Raw genomic sequence first — 22,247 nt, forward strand, 5'->3', positions numbered from 1 at the left:
GAGAGAGAGAGAGAGAGAGAGAGAGAGAGAGAGAGAGAGAGAGAGAGAGAGAGAGAGAGAGAGAGAGAGAGAGAGAGAGAGAGAGAGAGAGAGAGAGAGATTCTTGTGTTGTCATGATTGTTTTATTATTGTATGTATTCACTTAAGCATATAGTGAGCCTTGACCTTGGAGTTGTTAGATCATAAATTGAACCAGTTCTGTAAATTGGTAGACATTTCCATTCATAGATTTTTTATTCCAAATTAAAACGTTTTTTATTAAAATACTTTTTTTTCAAGAAGTCACTATTAGACATGGAAGACATCTTTGATTCTCTCTCTCTCTCTCTCTCTCTCTCTCTTTCTCTCTCCATGCTCACATAGCTAGTTCAAAGTGTGAACTTTCTATTTAGAATGCATAAATCTTAGTCATGATTAGATATGGGCATTGCCAAGGCCAAAATAAACCCATTCCAATTAAAATTCTCATAATCAATTACTCCATGCATTTGTGTAAATCCCAATTGTGTATTTGAATTATTCTTGGTGAAAAAAAAGATTTTGTTGAGTATCTCTCTCTCTCTCTCTCTCTCTCTCTCTCTCTCTCTCTCAACATGTACTCACATTTCAAACCTTTGTTTCTTATGCAAAAGTAATTCTTAAGTACAATCAATACTTTGTCTTTTACAAAAATAAATATTCACTCTCTTTCTATTCCTTTCGTTATTCCTTCTACCACATGTACACATATTTCTATGCAATTATGCATGAACATTCTTTGTTTTTGAGGTCTCACCATAGGTAGGTAGGTAGGTAGGTAGGCAAGCAAGCAGGCAGACAAGTAGATTAGTGGTAAGTAGGTAGATAGATAGATCGATAGATAAGTAGATAAATAGATACATTCTGTCAAGAATCATGTGGTGGGGAGACTTGCTTGAGCTATTGTGCCAAGCACATAATATACACAAAAGAGGAAGCTCACTTAAGAATACAATAATGGAGGCCAAAATGTTTTCTTGCTGGTTTTTTTCTTCTTTTTCCACACACTATATAATGTATACAAAAAGTATAGATAATATACAACATAAAGGAAAGTGGCCTACTAAGTCAAACAGTGCATAACTAACTATACTAATCGATTGGTGCTATATCTATATCAACTATAGGTAGGTGTAACAAACTTAATATAATAAGTGATAAGTCAATGGATATATGAGGATCATAATGACCATTGACATGCTAAGTATAGATGTGCAGACCCATCTAGCTAGGCAATCTATCATCAATGTCCACATGTGTTGAGCTTGTCATCTCAACACTCCCGCTCAAGCTTAACTCTCTCTTCAACTCCAAGTAAGCTTTGAAACTTTCAAAGTTTCTCTACACCCAATGCCTTTGTGAAAATGTCAACTATTTGATCCTATATGCTGACATATACCAAGTCAAGCTCTCTTGCAAGTATATTCTCTCTGACAAAGTGGTAGTGCACCTTAATATGTTTTGTCCTAGCATGGAATACATGGTAGGATCCTGCACATGTTGTCACAATGAATGACAACAAGACCATTCTCCTACACATCCAAATCACCCAATAACTTTTGCAGCCATACAACATGATATGTTGCTATAGCAACACCTCTATACTCAACCTCTATGCTCAACCTCTGTACTTGATAAGACAACTGTAGGTTGCTTTTTGCTACTCCATGTAACTGCTATATAATTGCTGTATTACAAAGGGAAAACATGAATCCACTAGTAGATCTTCTGTGTAACATGCTACCAATCCAATCTGCATCTCTGTATCCAAGTACTTGTATATTCTTATCTGCCTCATAAAAAGGTCCATAATGTAAAGTGGACTTCACGTACCTCAATATGCATCTAATTGCATCCAAATGAAGCTTTCTAAGCATCTGCATAAAGTAACCACTAATAATATAGCTTAAGTTTGGCCTTGTGATAGTCATGTAAATCAGATTCCCTACTATCTTCGCGAACATAGTAGGGTCGTCTATCTCATCCCCAACGTGAGCACTCAACTTTACATCTTACTCCAATGGTATTGAAAGACGCTTACATATTTTTATACCATACTTGGATAACATATCCAAGACATACTACCTTTGGAATAGCCATATACCACCATCACATTTGATCACCTCAATACCAAGAAAATATCTCAACTCACCCAAATCCTTCATCTCAAACTTCTTCTTCAAGAAGTTCTTAACTTTAGCAATCCCATTGTCTCTATTATATCTATAATAATCAAATCATCCATATAGATGACTAAAATGAGTGTGCATCTCTCTTTCTCACATAAAGTGAGTGATCAACATCAGAAATATAAAAGCCAATATTGACAAGATACTCTCCAATCTTGTTAGACCATCTTTGGATGCTTGCTTTAGTCCATAGAGTACATTCTTTAACCTGCACACATACGTGGGATACTTTGAATCCTTATAACCTATTGGTTGCTCTATATACACCTCTTCTTGCAATTCACAGTGCAAGAATGCATTTTTAACATCCATTTGCTGCAAACTCCAACATTTGGATATTGCCAAAGCAATCACACATCTAACAGTTGCCATCCTATCAACTTGACTGAATATCTCTTCATAATCTATACCATATACTTAAGCATAAGCTTTTGCAACCAGCCATCTCCTCATCCATTTGTTGCATCCTAATGAGCATGAACAATAGCATCCTCAAAAGAAGTGGGCTCAAATCTTTAACTACTTTCACCAAATAAGCATAATGGTGAGCTATGTAACCTTCAAAAAGAAATCTTTTAATAGGGTATCTGACATTGCTAGGCATGCATACCACTAGATCACTCAGTGGAGCTTTTACATTACTATGTGTTGTGTATACACCTAGTGTCCTAACTGAAGAAATGCCAAGATTATCATTTAAACTCTTTGAACCACTAGAATCTCCATCAAATCCCAAATGACTAGTGGAAGCATCATTACTATCTAACACTTTCTTCTTTCCTTTGTCTTTACCTATAACCCTTGTAAATCCACCTGAAGTTGTGGGGTTACTCCTTAGTCTTTGAACCATTAGAATCTCCATCAAATCCCAAATGACTAGTGGAAGCATCATTACTAACTAACACTTTCTTCTTTCCTTTGTCTTTACCTATAACCCTTGTAAATCCACCTAAAGTTGTGGGGTTACTCCTTAGTCTCCCAAACTAAGGGCTAACTGTAGATATAGGAGAAGATGATTTTTCTAGTCCACTAAGGCTCTATGATTCTTGCTTTTCTTTCTACACATAGCTATCATGATCATTATCATCATCCAATACATCACTAGTAGATACATGTATCAACTGCTTATCTCATAAAAAATAACATCCTTGCTTACTCTGAACTCACTTGTGACATAGTTATAGCAATGATACCTTTTGATCAAGCTTCTTTTGCAGCTCATGTGGCACATGAACATATACAATACAACCAAACACTTTCAAGTGTAATATATTGGGTTTCTTGTATGTAAAGCATTCTTTAGGAGTCATACTATGAATTGCAATAGTGAGAGTTTTATTTATAATATAGACAACAATATATGAACAACTTCAGACCAAAAATATTTTGGTATATTCTTTTCAACCATCACTGCCAATGCAACTTCTGCAATATGTCTATTTTTTCTTTCTACAATCCCATTTTGTTATGGGATATACCATGAGATCTCAAGGAGCTACCAAACTTGTTAGAGAGATACTCTTCCTCTCCATCTGATCTCAAGCACTTAACTTTCAAGCCCATTTTTATTTTAACAATCTCCTTAAAAGATTTAAAATGCTTAAATACATTACTATTTTTCTTCATAAAGTATAAATATGACAAAGTATTCATTGCCACCAAGAGATATATTTTGTGTATGGCCCCAAACATTTGTATACACAATACCAACAACTATATTTTTACTCACATCTCTATCATGTGAAAAGGGTTGTCTTGCTTACTTGCCAAACTGACATGCTTTACATACTTTATGAAGTTCTACAACTCTAAAAGCAAGCAATCCTGTAGCCAATCCTTTAGACTGCATTAAATTTACCCTTTGTATATTTGCACGTCCAATACGTTTATGTCATATTTCGATGTCTGCAACCATTCCTTTTCCTTTAGTATATATAATAGCATTCATTGCAAGAATTCCAACATCTAAAGTAAACATGTGACCAACTCTCCTTCCTTTTGCGACCAACCTATACTTATCATTGAAGTCTTCTACAAAACATCCTTTTGTATTAAATCAAACCTGCAACCCTTACTCTACCATTTGGCCAACATACACTAGATTACATATGATCAAATATATTATACAAAATTAAGCATTTTACTTAAGTTTAGAAAGATGACATGTCAGATCCTCTTCAAGAGGCCATGTTATGGGACGTACTGGTGATAATTAGCAAAATAGTTAAATCAATAATTTGGTAATGCAAGTTTCAAAAGACTGTGAAAACTTGCATTACCAAATTATTGATTTAACTATTTTGCTAATTATCACCAATACATCCCATAACATGGCCTCTTAAAGAGGATCTGCCATGTCCCCTTCCTAAACTTAAGTAAAATGCTTGTACTTATTCACCATTTCTTTCAAATGAGTCACCCCACATATTAATCTCTTCGGTAATCATGAGAGAGACTAACTCATCAAAGTCTAGAAATGGCTCCCATAAATATACGGAAGTGACAAATGATTTTCAAGCCTTCTCATTATTAAGGCCACCCAAGGTAGATGAACCCAAATCATCATCATTATGCATTGCATCAATTATTACGAAAGTGTATTATTAAGGCCACCCAAAGTAGATGAACTGAAATTAATTGATTGCCACTATATCTATGCCAATTGTAAGTAGGTGTAACAAACTAAACATAATAAGTGGTAAGTCAGTGACCATATGAGGATCATAATGACTACCGACGTACTAAATATAGATATATGGACCCATCCAGCTAGGTGGTCCATCATCAATGTCTACACATGTTGAGGTTGTTATCTCAATAAATTCCTCATAGCCAAAAGCACATAAGTGATCATAACTACTAGACCATAGCTTATCTAGAGTTTTGCTATGTAATGGCTTCGAAGGAGACTTCTTGATCAAATGGACTTGATTTTACAAATTCATCTCTCAAACCCATTAGTGAGACCAATGTTAGAGAGCATACTAAGGACCCTTTTCTAAATGGTCCTATTCATCTCCTCAACCTTAGCATTTTGAGCTATATTAACTCTCTTTTCATAACACAACTTTCATAAAAGTTAATAAAGGCATGAGAAGTGTATTCACTACCATTGTAAATTCTTAAGTACTTAAATTTTTTGCATGATTGAGTATCTTCTACAAATGCCAATAAATTTTTAAATGGATCTAACACATCACTCTTCTTACAAAGAGGGTAAGCCCAAACCTTCCTACTGTCATTATTTATGAAAGGTTAAAAATACAAATATTTATCCAATGAGATCATGGAAATTCAAATGCTAAGTACTCTAAACATAGAAGGTAATTAAAATGCTACAAATCTTTCATTCTAGTAAACTAACATGTGTCTCAAATGATGATACCATACATAAATTATTTAGTGATAGATTTAATATGGTCTTTAATCCCATATAATGCAAAGGATACAAAATACCAAATTTAGGCCCTTTGGCAACAACAAGAGACTCTCTGTAAAATTTTCACCCATGAATTCCAAAGAGCACCTTGTAACCATAGACACTAAGTCATCTTGTACTTATCAAACTCTTAGCCAAGTTTAGAACATGCCATACATTTTGCAAGATAAAAGAAGACCCAATTAGGGAGTGACAAGTGTATATCCCCAATACCAACAATGCCACATGAATAGTTGTTACCAAGAAAGACACATCCTCTTCTTGTAGAATCATAAGTAGTGAGACAATCTCTATATGGAGTGACATGGAATGATACTATAGAATCCAAAAGCTAATTCTATGAGAGGCCATTATTCGTGGCAAACAAGAATGCATCACCAAAAGTGGATATATATAAGACACCGCTATCATCATTACTACATTCATGAATCTTGTCTATCTTCCTTGCCCTTCTCTTTATTTTTTCCATAATCTTCATTTTAGTTTTTTGCCTTCTGCTTATTCTTCCACTTGTTAATAATTATTTTTTATATATCCTTTCTTATTACAAAAGAATCATTCCACATGCTTCTTACTATGATACTTACTACTTGACTTGCCTCTTTCACAAGAGTTGCCGCTAGCATTTGACCTTCATCTCACAATGAGTTCACTAGAACTTTTGGCCCCACATTGCTCTTTTTAATCACCTTTTCAACAAGAAAATTTCTCTTAACATTAGCACTCATAAGACCACTTGCATGTACAAAGTTACTAGTGGTTGTCTTGAAAGTGTCCCAACTCTCTACTCTCAAGCAAGGTGACAAAAAAGAAACATAGCCTTAATTGAATCATGGAAGATTATCGATATTATGTGATATCAAGTGACTGAAAATTGTATCAAAATCATTGAGATGGTTGGATGTAGAAGTTCTCCCCTCCATATGGAGATCAATGATTTTCTTTAACTAGAATACCTATGAAGCAACATTTCCTTTCCATACAGAGCACGTACATTTTTCTATACACCACATGCACTACCTACCATTTTTTTTACATGAAATACATGGACTTTGAGAGTGTCAACATGATAGTGGAACATGCCAACTCATCCATTTCTCTGAACATTCAATGCATTAGAGATTTGCTCTTTCCCATAAGAAAATTTAGTGCCACATAATTTTAAAAAATTAAATAGTGCATTTTCAAAAGTGGATGGAGATGCCATAATGAGTGCAATATATCTTGCAAACAAAAATATATTTTGTAAGCTCAAAAGAGACCAATTGATTACCTAGTTGGAGTGCCCCACAAAGCTAAACAATGGATAAAATAGCATTGATAACACAAAATTGAGACAAACACATACCAAGAAACCAAGATATGGTCAATTGTAACCAAAACACTACAAAGTCAAATGCTCATGAGAATGGCAAAGACAATGCCAAATTTGGCCTAGTTTAAAATTGAGCCTAATTGGGTTATGTGTTGACCGAAAGGAAACCTCTTCAAAGATGGTTTTTAAATCCTTTAGATGATGTTTCAAAATACATTATTAAGGAAACATGATGTGCCTTGATAATGAAATGGTTTCACTTTCAAAATGTGGATACATTTGTACTGCTCTATGAGTCTACAACTATATCATTGTGTGTGGAATAATAAAAGAGGACAAGATGGTGTGAAGGTACTTTAAGAAAAGTCAACATTAAATAATCAACTATTGTATCTCAATAGGGAGTGTATAAAGATATAAAGAATGAAGCAAAAGATGGTGACTATGAGTTCTCAATCTTGCCCATGTATCTCTATCATTTCTCTTTTAGTATATTCATTTGGTGTGAGTGTGGGAGCATGGTTGGAGTGTGGAGCACAAGGGGTTGAGGTCAGCAATGAGGTCTATTTAAAGCTATCCAAGATCAAAACATAACTCATAATGGAGCAAATCCAAGCAAGAGATTTGGCAACTTCATACAGCTTTATACGAGGTAGTTTCAGATTCCAACATAGTTTAGTTGTAGTAGGTTGAGGCTTGTGCAATGAGTGCTAGAATTCATAGTTTGGTGTTGGCCATTAGTCGACATTGCTATGCATTTTTGGGATGCCATTGATGCTCAATTTTGAAAGAAAGGAAACAAGTCTTCTTTTTGAGCTACGTAAAGGTTGGGAATGGATACGTATTTGGAGCCATATGTGGATAGTGTGAGATATTCCTTTTAGAGCTATCATTGTGTTGAAACCTGAAAGGCTAAGGTCCTAAGAACTACAAAAATAAGCATCCATTCAAGAACTAGTATAGCTTGGTGAGCTCTTAGTAATTGAAAAGGATTTAGAGGTGGTTGACAAGGCTACTAAGGAGAAGTCTTTAGAGGTTCACCAAGGAGCTCTAACTAGGGTGGCATTACCAAAATTACATAAATTCTAACTAAAATTGTGGCATAAAATCCAACTAAGGAGGGTGACACATCACCAAGAAAGGCAGTGTGAATTCCATTGATAAGGTGTTGATAATTCATATGCTCCAATAGGCAATGTTTCTCATTCTGCAATGCTCTCAATACTAGCATAGTATTTTAGAAAACATAAGTATTTATATATTTTAAGGTTGTGGTTTCTATGGTTTAGATAAATTGGTTCATTGTTTACATGCACACTTTGGAGGTGGCTTTGATTAATGAAATTTGACCACTATTCGAACAAAGTTTAAAAAATCTTTTTAGGGCTTTTGGTATTATTTTTGGAGGCTAAAAATAATTTCATGATGATAGCGTTTTCATTATGTACTTAACTATAGTGAATCATAAGCACAAATTTTGAACCATATTTATTGAGAACTATTGATATGCATTTGTTATATTTTCCTGTCATATATTTTGTAGGTACTCTTACTACACATTAGGCTTAATTTTGGCCATACTAAGCTTAGATGTTACATCATGTATGTGTTAGATATGATCAATGTCCCACCCTCATTAGGTGCCACCAATGATCCATGGTGCTCAAAGTTGTAAGGCCCCCATTATGAGGAGAAGCCAAATGTGAGCCTGAACATTGGTTCAGTCCTAACTTGTATATTAGATGAGGTCTATGTGACCGGATGGCAAAAAGGTGACCGTTGTGGGTCTAATCTTTGGATTAGATGGAGTGGTTAAGCTGGTAGCAACTCGAGGCACATTGCATTGAGTTGCGGGGTAAGGGAGTTAAAAGGGACCCCTATTTTGGGGTTCGGGGTAAAGGGAATACCCTGGCCGACTAGTGGAGGCTTATATGGTAGGTCGGTCAGGCCGACCTAACGGCCTTCGCGGGCTATAAAAGCTAAACTCCTTCTTCATAGCCATCCATCATTCATATCTCACCCAGTCAGAGTTGTTGTTCTAGCTAGCCTTAAGCTCTTCACCTATCTTCTATCTAGATCGCCATCTAAGCTTCACACAGTGGAAGCGCACGGGTGGACAGAGCCATCTTTGTATCAGTTGTTTGGAGCTAAAGAATTTACTGATTCTCCTCTTATCTGTTGTATACTCTCTATCTCTTTCTCAGATTTTGTTCGTTGCGTTGTGTAATTTTTTACATGGTATCAGAGCCCAGGGGGTTCTAGAGATCGGAGAGTGTGCAAGAGGCAAAGGCTTCAACAGCAAAGAGAAACTATGTCAACTTCCGGAAGCGGTTCTGGCGCATCAAGAAGCGGTGCAGGAGGTGGTGCTGTTGTACCAGCTATTCAAATACTGAGGATTCGTCCACCAACCTTCAGCGAAGGCAAGTTAGATGGTATAAACTACACCTTATGGAAGTTCAAAATTACAACTATCCTTGATTCTTATGAGCTTCTGGAGACTGTGCTGGGGACTGACGCAAAACCACAGCCTACCCCTGACGCATCAAATTCTAGTGTGATGATTCCTCCGAATGCAGATCTTCTACGAGCTTGGAAACGAAGGAATGTAGATGCATTGTGTGCCTTAGTTACAAGCTATTCTGACAGTGTTCTGACTTTGATTCAGCATACAACCAAAGCGTCAGAGGCTTGGAATGTACTAAGGAGTCAGTATGAAACACGAAACCAAACAAGGATTCAAAACTTGGAGAATCAACTAGCAGTGGAGAAGTTTGCTGAAGGAGAGATGGTCGAAGCACTCATCACTCGGATTAAGAATCTGTGCGATTATATGGCTGGCGTTGGGATACAAAAGGCTAGCGAAGAGCTAGCTCGGAGGTGTCTTCGGATTTGTCCACAAAAGTTTGATGGACTAGTAACTACCCTTAATACTCAGGTGAGACCTCAAGCTTTGACTTTTGAGGAGTTTTGTGCATTATTGATGGAGGAGGAGTTGAGGCTGAAAGCCCAAGAAGGAAGCAACAATGGAGATTCTGCATTCTCTGCCAATGCAAAAGGCAAAGGTGGTTCCTCCACCAAAAATGATGGTGACAAAAAGAAGAAGGGCAGCAAGAAGAAGTTTCAAGGAGAGTGCTTCTACTGTAAGAACAAATGACATGCAATTGCAGATTGTCGTGTCAAGAAGGCAGATGAAAAGAATGGTACCCTTAAAAGTAAAGGGAAAGAGACAGCCAATACGACTGAAGCAGAGTTGGAATTATTCATGGCAACCATTGAGGAAGTGTGCTCCTCGGCGCAAGAAGAATCTACCACTGACTCATGGGTGTTGGATAGTGGGGCCTCCCGTCACATGACCAACAAGAAATGTGTATACAGTTCTATGCAACCTCTATAAGAATCCATCACTGTGACGGTTGGAAATGATGCTAAATGCCCTACTGTGGGCATAGGTACTATTTCATTTGTTGTTGCAAATGGTGAAGTCAAAAATCTTTCAAATGTGTTGTATGTTCCCGAAATCAGGAGAAATATATTATCAGTTGTTGCCATAACTGATATTGGTCATGAAGTGAGGTTCAAGAAGACAGGTGCAGAAATTCTTGGTAGTGTTGGCACAATTGTTGGCAAAGGAGAAAGAAGAAACAACCTGTATGAGCTAAGTGCTCTTACAGCCACCGCTGGAGTGGGCACAAGTAAGCTTTGGCATGAAAGGTTTGGACACATCGGATTTGCAGTGTTGAAGGAGATGCAAAAGCAAGGTATGGTTGCTCACCTACCTACAATAACTGAATTGAAGGAACCATGTGAAGCTTGTATGATGGGCAAGCAACATAGAAAGGCATTTCCACAAAAAAGCAAGAATAGAGCACAAGCTCCTCTAGAGTTGGTGCATGCTGACTTGTGTGGTAAGATGCCTACACAGGCCTTGGGGGGATCTTCTTATTTTATGTTGATTTTCGACAATTATAGTAGGAAGATGTGGGTGTACTTCCTTCATGATAAGGCTCAAGCTTTTGGTAAGTTTAAATAATGGCTAAAACTTGTTGAGAATGAAACAGGCAAAAAATGTATATTCTTGGGTTATAGTGATGAGTAGAAGGCTTACAAATTATATGACCAAGAGGCAAAGAAGATAATCGCGAGCCATGATGTGGTATTCAAGGAGGAGCCGCATACAGTGGAGGAGGAGAAGGCAAGTTCTTCCACTTTATCATCAAGCGAAGAAGTAGTCCACTATGAACGTGTCCCGAGAGCTGTCCCTATTCTTAAGGAGGAGGAAGCATCATCTTCAGATGATGAGGAAAAAGTTCGCCAACCTGACATCACCCCACTAGAAAAGCCATTGCCGCATTGGGTGAAACAGCTCTATGACCACAATAATCCTATGCTTGCATCTGTTGAGGAGAAGGCAGACGGACCAAGGAGGTCTCAGAGAATAGAGGAGCAAAGGAGGGCTTCTGTTCACATAGTCAATATGGCCTTGATGGTTGAGATTATGAGAGAAGTAAAGGAGCCAACTGACTTAGAAGAAGCACTTGCAGATCCATCATTGAAGGCTGCTATGCAAGCGGAGTATGACATCATAATGAAGAATGACACTTGGGAGCTAGTGGATCGACCAGCAAAGCGGAAGGTTATTGGCACCAAGTGGATCTGGAAGGTAAAGTACAAGGCTGATGGTACCTTAGAAAAGTTCAATGCTAGACTGGTTGCCCAAGGATTTTCACAAGTTGAAGGGTTTGATATTCAAGAGTCATTTGCCCCAACTACTAGAATGACCACTATTTGCATGGTACTTGCAATGGTTGCCCACACGAAGTGGCTAGTGTACCAAATGGATGTTAAGTCAGCGTTCTTAAATGGTGACCTCAAGGAGGAGGTGTATGTGGCTCAGTCACCAAGGTTTGAGGCCCCCCATTCTGAGAACAAAGTGTGTAAGCTGAAGAAGGCATTGTATGGGCTGAAACAAGCCCCCAGAGCGTGGTACTAGTGGATAGATAAGTTCTTTTTAAACCTAAACTTCAAAAGATGTGCCTCATATGCTAACTTGTATGTTTACAGGGATGGTAAAAAGTGTGTAGTGATTGTCCTATATGTGGACGACCTTCTTATTACAGGTGACTATGAAGATATGATCAACCAAACTCGAAAGGCTTTGAGTTCTGAGTTTGAAATGACAGACTTGGGCTTGCTACATTATTGTTTGGGGATTGAAGTCTGGCAAGAGCCAGGAAAGATCTTCATCTCTCAGAAGAAGTATGCATGGGAGATCTTGAAGGCACTTGGCATGACCGAGTGCAAGGAGATAGCTACACCTATGGAGGTGAATGCAAAGTTATCCGTCGAGGATACATCAGCACTATAGTAGACATTGGGAGGTATAGGAGGTTGGTTAGCAGTCTAATCTACTTGTGTAACACTAGACCAGATATAAGTTTTTTTGTTGGTGTTTTGAGCAGGTTCTCAAACAAACCTCATGAGAGTCATTGGAAGGCTGGGATGCGGGTGCTTAGATACTTGAAGGAAACTCTTGACTATGGTATCACATACAGTTTCAGAACTTCTCTTGTAGGGAACTGTGACTCAGATTGGGCAGGAGACAGTGATTCCAGGAAGTCAGTTTCTAGTTATTGTTTCTCTTTGGGTTCATGAAATTTCTCTTGGATTAGTAAGAAGTAGCCAACAGTGGCATTGTCTTCTACCGAAGCAGAGTACAAGGCAGCTTGTTTTGTTGCATGTAAAGCAATATGGTTGAGAAGGATTCTATGTCATATGGGAGTGCAGGATGAAGAACCAACTGTGCTGAGATGTCACAATCAGAGTTGCATCGCCATTGCCAAAAATCCAGTGTTTCATGCATGCACCAAACATATAGAGATCCAGTATCACTATGTGCATGATTTGATGGAGGATGGGATAGTGGAACTGGTCTACTATCTAACAAAGGAGAATGGAGAAGATATCTTCACCAAAGCACTTATGAAGTATCTGCTTCAAGTTCATCTTCAGAGACTCGACATTGGGCCGAGGAGATAGTTCACCTATGGGTGGACATTGAGGGGGGGTGTTAGATATGATCAATGCCCCACCCTCATTAGGTGCCACCAATGATCCATGGTGCTCAAAGTTGTGAGGCCCCCATTATGAGGAGAAGCCAAATGTGAGCCCGAACGTTGGTTGAGTCCTGACTTGTATATCAGATGAGGTCTATGTGATCGAATGGCAAAAAGGTGACCGTTGTGGATCTAATCTTTGGGTTAGACAGAGTGGTTAAGCTGGTAGCAACTTGAGGCGCATTGCATCAAGTTGCAGGGTAAGGGAATTAAAAGGGGCCCCTATTTTGGGGTCTAGGGGCCGTGGAAGCGATGGTAAAGGGAATATTCCCTAGCTGACTAGTGGAGGGGAATATTCCCTAGCCAGCTAGTGGAATATTCCCTAGCCGACTAGTGGAGGCTTATATGGTAGGTCGGTCAGGCCGACCTAACGGCCTTCGCGGGCTATAAAAGCTAAACCCCTTCATAGCCATCCATCATTCATCTTTCACCCAGTCAAAGTTGTTGTTCCAGCTAGCCTTAAGCTCTTCACCTATCTTCTATCTAGATCGCCATCTAAGCTTCACACAGTGGAAGCACACGGGTGGACAGAGCCATCTTTGTATCAGTTGTTTGAAGCTAAAGAATTTACTGATTCTCCTCTTATACTCCCTATCTCTTTCTCAGATTCTGTTCGCTGCGCTGTGTAATTTTTTATAGTATGTGTAGTGAAAATGTTGATGTCATTTTTCCCTCATGAGTGAGAAAATTTATATATGTATTTTGTTTTGAGATGTCAAGCTCTACATGAGGTGGCATCAACTACACACCTTGGTGATGTGCTAAGATATTACTTATTGACATGTTAGGTGACTGATAGGAGGATACACTAGTGATTCTACAACTTGACTATACCCATGTAGTTCACTCTTGGTTATGGCATATTTATTGTGCTATCTTTTATGTCCTTAGCAAATTCACACTTAGTGACTACATATACATATGTGTGGTACTTTCATATTAGTCTTTTATTATGTTATAGACTTAGTTTTTTTATATGGAAGTAGAAAAAGAAGAATATTTCAGCCCTATCTCTCTATGTGCTCAAGTCTCTATTGCCTCTGTGTAAGTACTCTTGGTCTCTTCACCTCTCTCCTCTCCTGTTTGTTTTCATGGTATCGGAGCCATCCCATGGCTACGCGGATTGAAGGGTGAGGTAAAGATGTTGGAGCATGAAAGTAAGAAAGTAAGCAATCCGTATAAGAAGCACTTCCACCTTGCTCAATTTGCCTTGGGTCATAACCATAGGAGGCTTTTGATGCTCCAATTGGAGTGAAACTTGGTGAGTAGAAATAACAGTGTATACTGAGTTGCATGCTCCTACTGCACGTTGTGAAATTGGTATCAGAGCAAGGATCACTATCACCCTGAGAGAAATAAGGTAGTTAGTGATGTGTAAGGTAGCTCGTGTGAGGTTGTGAGGAGTGTGTACCATGTTAAGCCGTGTTTGAGCATATTCCTTTTGTCCTGTAAATCCTAATGGCTTCTTCCAAGTCTAGTGGTACTATTTTTAGCTTCGCCTTTAAAACCTTGTCTGAGCATTATAAATCACTTGCAAACTCAATCGTTATTTGTAATGAAGTAACTTATCAATATGAGAGTTAAAGCCTATTTCAAGTATAAAACTTTGTAAATACTTGAGCCTAGAGAAAGAGGACTTAGGTTTTAGTATAAAAGACAAGAAGTGCTAATGTAGTATCATTCTTTGGCATTATCAAAAATTCCATCCTTCTTGTTTCTCACAATTTTCTTGTACTTGGATGACAATCCATGGCTACATTGTGCTATGGTAATGGAAGTTGTTCCATTGCATGGCCATGTTGGAATCTTAGTTTAGTTCATTTCTTGTCATCTGTAGCTTAGAGTATTTTTGATTTCGTGTTCATTTCCATTGTAAGATTAGTCCTTCTTTACATTGGTATCAGAGTCATATTTAGATCTAACCAATAGATCATTTTCAATCTTAGATATAGTATCTGCAGTTAGAACAGGTAACTGTGGTTACAAATCTTGGTTGTTGTGTCAAGTCTAACTGCAAGACTTTCACAGTTACCCATGGCTATAGTTGAAGACATTATGGAGATTCTTGGCAAAAGAATGGTGGTCTTCTTGCTATTTTAAACAAGTCAACATTAAATTAAAGCCATGTTTAGAGCCTTTCTTATCAAAAGATAAGGGGATTGGAGTTCGAGACAGCTATAGTAGCTTCTCTTCTGAGATCCAAGGTTTCTCACTTTCCTTTCTCCTCATTGTCGAAGCTTCCATGGAGTTTCTTTGACATGATCTTCTTTGCATGACCTAATCTCTCTCTATGACCTATAAAGCATCATTTCTTGTATCTCAACGAGAAAAGGGAGAACCATTTTGCAAGTCAAAATTCAAGGGGGCCGGGGCTTCTAACTTCCTTGTAATTGTCATCTAAAGCCTCGCCATCAAGCCTTGAAGTTTCAGAGTAGTAGTAGGCATAATTGAGAATTGAAGGGAATCCATTATACTGAAGGTAGGTTTGACGGAAGCTCAAATTCATTTTACCAAGGATTTGTTCTTTGTGGTAGCACCTAAGTTCAAGCAGGCAAGTTTGACAGAGCAGCTCAGAAGTTCATTTTACCAATGATTTGCTTTCAATGGTAGCACATAAGCTTCAAGCATAGTTTATCATTTCTCAAGGCATTATTTTCACTAGTGTGATCTGCGCTGACATGGATCCCAGCATGATCTGTGTTGATATTCTTTGGACCCCAGCGTGGTTGGCATTGATATTCTCTAGAGTGCTCTTACCACCACTCCATCATCTTGAACACAGAAAAAAAGATAGAAGGTATTAGACCAATCTGTGCAATCTGCAATGCGGGAAGAAGCATTCACAAGTTCTGGTCCTGAAGCATGGGACATTTGCAATGTCCTCAATTTTTTTGTGATTCCCTGTTGAACAAATCATCATCTATTTGGTCTATATCTTTCCTTTTCCATGATGCTGCTTGAAGCATACTTGCCAGAGCCAGATCATTCCTCATGTTGTTGGCAACTCTTTCTCTTTGTTTTGCAAGGACAATTTAATCAGTCAATAACAACCACCATATGTTCATGGAACATGAAATAATGGTATTCAAAGACAATTCTTTTGGTCCAAACTTTTATGGACAACAACACAATAATGGCCAATCTCATCAATATGAGCGGAAATACAAGGAGAAAATAACAATTTCTAATTTCAAGGGTGAAAATCCATCCCCTACCAAATTAGAAGAATAGTTTGACAAGCTTGAGATGTATTTTTCTTTGTATCCTAAACCAGAGAATGCCAAGGTAAAATTTGCAACCCTACATGTGGAAGAATATGCACACACTTGGTAGCAGTGCATGTCAAGGATTGGTAATGAATTCTTAACATGGGATGCATTAAAGCAAGTTTTTGTGTCTCCTATTGAAAAAGATGTTGAGATATCGAGCTCCACTCGTGATATGCCAGGGTGACCGTTGTGCATTTATGTCACCGACTTGTCAGTTAGAGTTCTTTTTGGCTTACACAACTAAGAAGAGGAAAACTGATTTCAACCTCCACCTCTGTGTGTATTCCCCCATTGTGCAAGCAAGAAAGCTACAAGTGAGACTCCTTCCTTCTCTCCCACAATCTTGACATGGTATCAGAGCCTTGTTCGTGGTAAGGAGCTCAAGAAAGCAAGCCAAGTTCGTGGTGTTCTGGTAAGAAGACCAGTGTTGCTTTCATTTTTCTGTTTTGGAAGCAAGTCTCTGCAGGTAGCAAAGCCGAAAAGTGCAAGAGTGCATTGTCTCAGATTGAGACGCCCTTTGCGGTGTAGCAGGAGGGCAGTGTATGTTGCGGGCGAGGGATTTAGCCCTCGGTTGCTCTCTTTTTTTTATTTGAGGCCATTTCGGGGCTTGTTTTGGAGGCGAAAGTTTTTTGCACGCACTCAGGAAAAGGCCCTATTTTATGCTGTGTGACCACTGTTCTACAGGTCGGTGAAAAGTTACCACAGAAATTGCATCGTATGCTTGTGTGCAGAGACATTGGGAGTTACAAAATCATCCTTGTTTCCTATTTATGCAAAATCGTGACTAGGAAGTGACTGTGTGGTTAAATACCACTTTCGCTAGTTTTGCAGATTTGCCCTTGTGAGGGTAAAGCTGTGTTTTTTGCAGTGACAGAATTTTTTGCAGTGTTCTGTAATGGCGTATGATTCTCTTTCACAGATTGTGACTGAAAAGCTTGACAAGAACAACTTTCAAGCATGGAAGTTTAGAATGACGAATTTCCTTATGGGAAAAGGATATTGGAAATTTGTTGCAGGAAATGAAGAAGAACCAGTTCTTCTTGATGTTCCCAATCAACAGCAAATGCAGGCATTTAAAGCATGGCATGAGAGAGCCAAGAAAGTTATGTACTGGCTATCTATCAGCATTTCAGACTCTATGATTGTGCATATTCAAGATGCAAGTACGCCAAAGGAGGCATGGGATACTTTGTCAAAAATGTATAGCACAAATACGCAAGCTAGGAAAATGCAGCTCAAGCAAGAGTTGCACAATGTGCAAAGAGAAAATATGAGCATCAATGACTACCACATGAAGGTGAAGAAGATTGCAGATGCACTTGCTTCCATTGGGTCGCCAGTGGAAGATGATGATTTAGTTTCTGTGACCTTGAATGGTCTAGGAAAGGATTATGCACAGTTCCGAATATCCATCTCCGTCCGTGAAAGATTTCCTGATTTTGAGGAGTTGATTGCTCTTCTAATTTCTGAGGAGCAGAGAAATGGTGGTGCATCTTCTTCAGGAGGAACTTCAAAAGAAGCTGTCTTCTACTCAAATGCTGGAAGAGGTAGAGGCAGAGGTAGAGGAGGCCGATTTGGAGGCCGTGGTGGTAGAAATCAAAATATGCAGCAAACTCAAGAAAACCAATTCTATGGAGGAGGACGTGGTAACTCTAGAGGTAGGGGGAGCCAAAGAGGTCGTGGCGGATGACAAAGAGGCCAAAATGCAAACAATAATGTTGAATGCTACTACTGTGGTAAAATGGGTCATATGGCTAAAGACTGCTATAAAAAGCAAAATGACATCATGAATGGGAAATTGCAACAAGGGAATTATGCATCTTCTAGTAGACAGGGTTGACAGAAATGAGCATTTGTTTATGGTGCAGCACATGAACAATTCTGTGACAAGTGCAGAAGAAAGCAACGATGCATGGTATGTCGACTCAGGTGCATCAAACCACATGACAAGTCATGCAGAATGGATGGGGATGCAAGGAAAATGGAAAAACCAGGATTTGTGGAGACTGATGATGATACTGCACATCCTATTGTGCAGATTGGAAAAATTCCTTTGTCTATGCAGGATGGGAAAAAGAAATACCTGTCCAATGTATTTCATGTCCCGAATATCACCAAGAATCTGGTTTCTATTGGTCAAATGGTTGAGCAGGGCTTGCAGGTCAGATTTAATCCTCATGGATGCTTTGTTGAGGATATGAAAAATAAAGGTCACTTGATAGCAAAAGGAAAGAAGAAGGGCAGAATGTTTACGTTAGATGCAGACATGCCTGAATTGAGTGCAGCAATGTTTGCACATGGGACCGGTGTAGTTGCAGATATTGATATCTGGCATAAACGCATTGGTCATGTTAATGTACAACGACTTAAATCAATGCAGGCCCAAAATATTGTTGCAGGATTGCCTAAATTCAAGGTTACAGAAATGCATAAGATATGTGAAGCCTGTCAATTTAGAAAACAAGCAAGGAAACCATTTCCTAGACATGTTCAAGAGAGTAAGAAGCCATTGGAATTAATCCACTCTGATGTGTGGACTACTAAAGCTGCATCTCTTGGAGGCTGTCATTATTTTGTCACTTTTATTGATGACTATAGTAGAAAAGTTTGGGTGTATTTTATGAAAAAGAAAAGTGAAGTTTTTGGGCATTTCAAAACTCTTAAAGCTATGGTTGAAAAAGAAAAGGGCCTGCAAATAAAATGCCTAAGGTCATATGGAGGGGGAGAGTACCTCTCAAATGAGTTTGCAAGGTTCTTGCAGGAGCATGGCATAAAGCAGAAATATTCATGTAGTCATACCCCACAACAAAATGGAATTGCAGAAAGGAAAAACATGCATATTGGAGAGGTATCTCGTGCCATGCTCAACGAAAAAGACTTGCTAGATTTTTACTGGGCTGAAGCAGTTGCTATAGCAGTCTACATAATGAACAGGACTCCCACTGCAGCAATACATGGGATGATTCCAAAGGAGAGGTATACTGGTAGAAAACCAGATATTTCTCATTTAAAGATTTTTGGTTGCATTGCCTATGTTCATGTGCCAGATGAGTTGAGATCCAAGTTGGATCCAAAAGCTGAGAAGTGCATCTTTATTGGTTACTCTCTGCAGAGCAGAAAGGGTATAGATGCTATAACCCTTCTACTCGTAAGTTTACAGCGAGCAGAGATGTTGTTTTTGATGAGATGAGTAGTTGGTATAAACCAATAAATGTGATTGATGATGTAGATGCACAAAATGGTAATGCTGCACAGAATTCATAGCAGCAGTCACAAAATATTAGTGGACCTGGAGCGTCCTCTAGCAGTGGTTCACATTCTTCGCCATGGACAGGCAGATTGAGATTAGGAGAATCTTCTCAAAGCAATGCAGATAGTGGTATTCAGGTATCACGAAAAGGAAAAGAGAAGGTAGATCGTTTGATGTGAATGCAGGTCACTCTTATGTGGATAGTGAATCCAGTGGCTCAGAACAGAGCATTGATGATGAGTTGGGTATTCCTTCTATTGTTACACCTGGAGTAAGGAAGACCAGGGATGTTTTGAGAGCACCTAGGAGTGAACCTTCTTTGCACAAGTCTATCAGAGCTAGGTATCCTGTGGATAGGCTGAAATATGATGGATTTACAGCCATTCACTATGCCTATATGGTCAAAGTGATACAGGAACCAAAACCCACTTCTTTTGAGCAAGCCATGGGAAAAGAAAAATGGGAGAAAGCCATGGATGAAGAAATGGATGCCTTGGAAGCAAATGCTACATGGGAATTGGTACCTTTGCCTAAAGATAAGAATGCAATTGGTTGTAAGTGGGTTTATAAGGTGAAGCACAATGCAGATGGTTCTGTGAATAGATACAAGGCAAGATTAGTAGTCAAGGGGTATGCACAAACATATGGAATTGATTATGAAGAAACATTCAGACCGGTTGCAAGGATGGCAACCGTAAGAGCAATCATTGCTATGGCTACATCAAAGGAATGGTCTTTACATCAGATGGATGTAAAGAATTCCTTCTTGCATGGTGATTTGTAAGAAGAGGTCTATATGGAGCAGCCACTAGGTTATGTACATGCTGTTCATCCTGAGTTTGTTTGCAGGTTGAAGAAAGCATTGTATGGCTTGAAGCAAGCACCTAGAGCATGGTCTGACAAGATAGGACAATATCTTGTCACTATTGGCTTTCAGATTTCCAAGGCAGATTTCTCACTTTATGTGAGAAAAATAGAGAAAGGTATTATACTACTTGTCATTTATATTGATGATTTGATTATGACAGGTGACAGTGATGAAGATATCCTTCATGTGAAAATGCTATTGAAGCATAAGTTTGAGATGAAGGATTTGGGAGAGCTGCGTTATTTCTTGGGCATTGAGGTGATTAGATCACCAAGTGGGATACAGCTCTTGCAGAGGCAGTATGGATTGGACATGCTGCCCAAATATGGGATGACAGGCTGTAAGCCTATTTCAATTCCTTTGGAGCAGAATGTGAAGCTGAGCACAGATGCAAGTGAGCTTCTAGAAGACCCTACTATGTACAGATGCATAGTAGAAAGTTTGATTTATATGACTATTACCATGCCAGATTTGAGCTATTCTGTTGGATTGGTAAGTCAGTTTATGCAGGCTCCAAGGAAACCACATTTGGATGCGGCTAGATGCATACTTAGATATGTGAAGTCCACATTGTAGTATGGACTATTTTATGAGACTGGGGTTTAGATACAGTTGCATGGATACACTGATGCTGATTGGGCTGGTAGTATTTCTGATAGACGATCTACTAGTGGATATGTGTTCTCTTTTGGGAGTGTTGCAGTCACTTGGAGCAACAAGAAACAGCCTACAGTTGCCTTGTCGAGCATAGAGGCTGAGTACAAGGGCACAGCAATGGCTGCATGTGAGGTAGCTTGGTTGCATAAGCTACTTTATGATATGCATCAGCCCTACAGATGGGCCAGTTTTCATTTATTGTGACAACATGAGTAGTATACACTTGGCCGATAACCCAGTCTATCATGCTAGAACAAAGCACATTGAGGTGCATTATCACTATGTGCGGGAGAGGGTTTTACTAGGTCTTATTGATCTAGTTTATGTCAGCATAGAGGATCAGGTAGCTGACATATTCACGAAGGCATTGGGTGCAGAGAAGCTGTGCAAGTTCAGAGACCTGCTTGGTGTGCAGGAATTGGGATTGAGCTCGAGGGGGAGTGTTGAGATATCGAGCTCCACTCGTGATATGCCAGGGTGACCGTTGTGCATTTATGTCACCAACTTGTCAGTTGCAGATGCGGTTGGTACAGCGCCCATGAATAATAGCTAGATGACAGCTATCCTTATCTACTCTAGTTCGTTGCTCAGTTAGTATGCCACCTTAGTTAGTTGAGTTTGGTTTTGAGACCCATATATAGGGTTCTTCTATTTCTATGTACTAGAGTTATTTTTGGCTTACACAACTAAGAAGAGAAAAACTGATTTTAGCCTCCACCTCTGTGTGTATTCCCCTATTGTGCAAGCAAGAAAGCTACAAGTGAGACTCCTTCCTTCTCTCCCACAATCTTGACAAAAGAGAAGTTAGAGAAGAAGTGGTATGCTCTTGAGCAAAGGGGATTATCGGTTAGAGATTATTCTAACCAGTTTCTTAATCTCTCCATGTATGTAGATGGAGTATCTGACAATGCCAAGCTGAATAAGTATATATTTGGGCTTGAATCTTCTCTATCGTCAGAAGTGGAAGCTATGAAACCATCCTCTTTACAAGCTGCCATACAACTAGCTAAAAGATATGGTAAAAAATACAAGAGTTTTCAGCAAAGAACATGGCAACATTTTCAATCAAACCAGTCCACTAGAACATCTGCAAACTATGAACAGTCAAAGACTGAATTTTAGCAAGGAG

The sequence above is a fragment of the Lygodium microphyllum genome, chromosome 1, assembly GCF_053477565.2.
Source record: "Lygodium microphyllum isolate KBCC chromosome 1, Lygodium_microphyllum_v1.1.10, whole genome shotgun sequence".
In the NCBI taxonomy this organism is placed as follows: domain Eukaryota; kingdom Viridiplantae; phylum Streptophyta; class Polypodiopsida; order Schizaeales; family Lygodiaceae; genus Lygodium; species Lygodium microphyllum.